The following is a 4,173-nucleotide window of genomic DNA, read 5'->3' as shown; positions in this document are numbered from 1 at the left end:
ACTTTGTGTCTGACACCCTATAGAGTTCTGTTTATCAGTGATTGGAATATTCAAGTTAGTTAAATGTAGTTCCATCTTGCATATTATCTTACATTTCAGAGGTGCAAGATTCTCACAGAGAAACATATTTCCAGTCTGTTGGTATTCGATATAAATGTAGTCCAAGTCAAATATGAAAAGGCAACGTCACTATAGAAAACTATAATAACATCAAGAAAAACCCTGAATCAAAAGATACCCTTCATTATTTCACAAATGATGTCATTTAGTATGGCACAAATTTGCAGGCCAACCAACCAACCTATTGGGAGGCACAGAGTAGCCTGTAACCTAACATAACAGAATGACTATGTCCTTTGTAGTTAGATGGACTGAATTGCAAATTTAAGCTCTGAAAGATATCTTTTTGAATCTGCATTTCCTTGATTGTTTAATAGAGAGAGCAATACCTATAACGATAAGGGGATAATTAAATGTAATCATGAAATATGCAAATCTCATAACCAGGTTCTTGTCACAAGGTACGGTAAACTAATATTCAATCCAACTATACATTAATAGTTAAGTACCAAAATTACAATCAATAGGAGTAATAATGGTAATGGGATAAATTGTAAATTTCTAGGAGTAAGAGAAGACAGATAGAAGTAACACCATATAATCTCTTCTCCCTCTCAGACTTCTACAAAAAGATAAAAAAAAAAAGAATTTATAAAATGGCATAAACTGTGACAAGGAAAATGAGAAAAAACGTGACCCATGGGCAGGAAATTTCAACAATTACTGGATCATGGAAAGGACGTGAAGACACATCTAGGGATGCAGCCTCAAACTTGGCCATGTGCACTGGGCTCTATATAGCCAAAGAGGTTGCTCGCCTGTTGCAGAGCTTGACATTTCGAATGTGACGTTTATAATTCACATTTATAAATCAGGCTAAAATGTGGGCTGTTATGAGCATCCACTCCTAAATCATGGGTCTAATAGAACACAAGTAGGTGGGAACAGTTCATTCCCAGTGAGCACACAGAACATTCCTGGCGGTGTGGTATCTATGTCCAGACAAAATGTCCTTCTGCACAGACAGGTATTTAACATCTGGGGCAAAAAAAGACCCCTGAGGAGAGCTCTACCTAACCTGACGTTAAGAGCTTTCCCAGGACCACAGCCTGCCTATCAACAGCCTATCTATGAAGAGTGAGCAACCTGGCCTTGCTTTTGTTCCACACACACAACAGTCCAAAGTAAAGGACCCACAGACCTTTCAAGAAATTTGAAAGGCTCTGATATGAAATAGAATGAAGGAAAAGGAACTTAAAAAAAATAGCTTCAGAAAAATGTATGCATTTTATATGGAGAGAGAAACAGGATCTTGTGAAACAGAAAAATCACAGAACTAGACATTAAAAGTAGCATTAAAAATAGAACATATAATAAACGAGACAGAAGACTAAGGTCAAGAAATATCTCTGAGCATAGAACAAAAGATTATATAGAAAATGAGAAAAAAGATAAGAAACAAGAGGACCAGAGGAGAAACCAATAAAAGTTCCAGAAAGGGAGAATAGAAAAAAAATGATGAGGAAGAAAATCAGTAAAGAAACAATTTGAGAAAATTTTCCACACCAGGAAGGCTATAGGGCATTCAAATGAAACTTAGAGAAAGAGTACCACACAAGACGTATGAAAATAAAATCAGAAATCTGGATGTATCAATTTTAAATTGCAGATTGTGGAGGATAAAGTGAAGGCCCTAAAAGTGTCCAAAAGCAATGAAAAAAAATAGTTCAGTCATAAAGGTATGAAATATAGAGTGGCCTCAGCCTTTTTCTTAGCAACAATGAATGTAAGAAGACAATGAAAAAATACCTTTGGAATTATGAGGGAAAGAGATTTTTCAACCTAGACTACAATACTTTGGAAGACTACTATAAAGTGAGAAGACAGAATAAAGACATTTTCATCATGAAAAGACTCAAAGAATTACCTTCACTCACACTTAGGAAATTATTCAAGGATATATTTTAGCAAGGTAAGAAATGTATCTAATTAAAAGGAATACATAGACTCCAGAGACAAAGAAAAGTAAATCTTATGATGAGAGTTCCAGCCAGGAAGCTTCTATTAGAGCAGAAGAAAAAGTTTGGGAGGGATTTCTCTTGAAAAAAGGTGATTCTATGAATGGAAATGTCAAACATTTTCAGGAGATAAAGGACAGAAGTTTAAGCACATTGCTAAAAGGTGCAGACCAACATAGAACTATGAATTTAAAACAAACAAAACAACAACAGAACCCACTTGGTAGGAAAGAGAGGAAGGCCCTGCATAGGAAGGTCACATATTAACATGTGAACTATTTCTTCATCGGAAGTAAACAGCATCTAACTCTGATGTAAGAGCAATAATTAATAAAGTAAGAGCAATAATTATTTTGTGATGTGAAAGAAAATGCCATAAAGTTAAGCCTAAAACAAAGAGAGTCATTGTGTCCACAAGTGGGGAATGGGGAAGGAGGGATGGTCACTGTTGCCTTTCATTGTTGTCTTATTTGAGAATTAGTTTGATAAAATAAACAATACATTTAAATAGGCATTTAATGTCTTCAAGATAGAGTTTTCCCATAAGTGGACATTGAGATGTGTTTTCATGTGCAAATAATTAATACTGACATCTTCCTGGGAGAAACCAGGAACACAGTCGTCTGACAAGGACAAGGAAGGAAAAGAGGTAAAGAGGTGATTTCAGCAAGTCTCAGCCTCAGGTTGATCCCCTAACATCTGGTCCTGACTGTAGGCAAGGGAGCTGGGTTTTTCCACTCTGCTCCAGCTTCCAGTCTAGCTCTGCTAAGAGCTGTGCTGCCGGCAGATGAGAGCAACTCAATCTTCACATATTTTCATTTCTGGTAATGCAAGCAAAGTAGCCCTTAGATAGTCACTGAAGAAGGGCAGGTGGGGGCCTTTAGAAACACAAGAACAATAAACTGGGGGAGTGTCACACAGAATGGGAAAACAGATCTGAAGAGATCTGGGCAAAACACAGTGTCCACTACAGAATGTAGTTCAAGATCATTGGATTTAATAGTCCAGCCCATGTTAGTAGCTCTAAAACTAAAATACTCTTAGCTTCTTTTAGTTCTAATGGGTCATCATCCCAACTTCCCCAAACATATTTTAATAAATCTCTATTGAGCTCCTATATCCCCTGTCCTCAAACAGCAAAATCCATTAAATCGCACAAAATTTATTGTTATCATAAAGAAATATGCTGTGAGAAAGGCACTGGACCTGTTTCATACCATTAGGAGGTGGTTTGGTGGGGAGGGGTGGGATAGTGTTCCAAGGAACATTTCTAAGGGGAGTTGATGCTGGTGTTGAAGTACGAATGTCTTAGCTAAGCAAATAAGTGAGAAAGGTCTTTCCAAGGAGAAGTCACAGATGTGAGCCATATGCAGAGGGGGAGATCTGACTGAGCTTGGCACGATTTGGGAACTGCAAGTACTTCAGTGTGCAAGTACACATCCACTTATCAGCTTCTTTTAACAGGCTATTTGCTAATGGCAAAAAGTTAGACATGATCATGAAAGTGGATGCGGTAAGATCGCCAATGTCTTATTTTCACATTATATTGACCTTTCGTATGCATTGAAAAGCAGTAATATTTTCTAATAAATCAGCCCACTGATTAGCCCACTGATTAGCCCACAGTCTAATAAATCAAACCCACAAGCAAGTTACCCTTTAAAATTTCAGCCTACTTCTCATAGAAAACACACACTGTGAAAGCACTGGTTCACCATACATGGCGGACTGCACAAGAGATAAGAAAGCACATTCATTCCTGTTATCATTCACCTCTGGTACTTAATTCTTATCAGGGACTTTGTTGCTAATTCTATAACTTTCCCATCCTTGCTATTTATGAACGATTTCACATTGGGCAAGTTGTTTCACCTTTCAGAGACCCATATTTTCCCAGCTATAAAATAAGGTTGAATACAGTTAACTTGTAAGGTTATTATGTGGATGAAAAAAAATTAGATCATGTACACAACATAAATAATGGAGGCCATGACCCCTGCTACTTGCTAAACAGATTCCAGTTTCTTTCACTTTCAGATTATGGACCCTACTTATATACTATAACTTCTACAACTAACTATTTCTTGTTTGGGTT

The sequence above is a fragment of the Panthera uncia genome (genome assembly GCF_023721935.1).
Source record: "Panthera uncia isolate 11264 chromosome C1 unlocalized genomic scaffold, Puncia_PCG_1.0 HiC_scaffold_3, whole genome shotgun sequence".
NCBI lineage: Eukaryota > Metazoa > Chordata > Mammalia > Carnivora > Felidae > Panthera > Panthera uncia.
Note: the sequence above shows the minus strand (reverse complement) of the source record.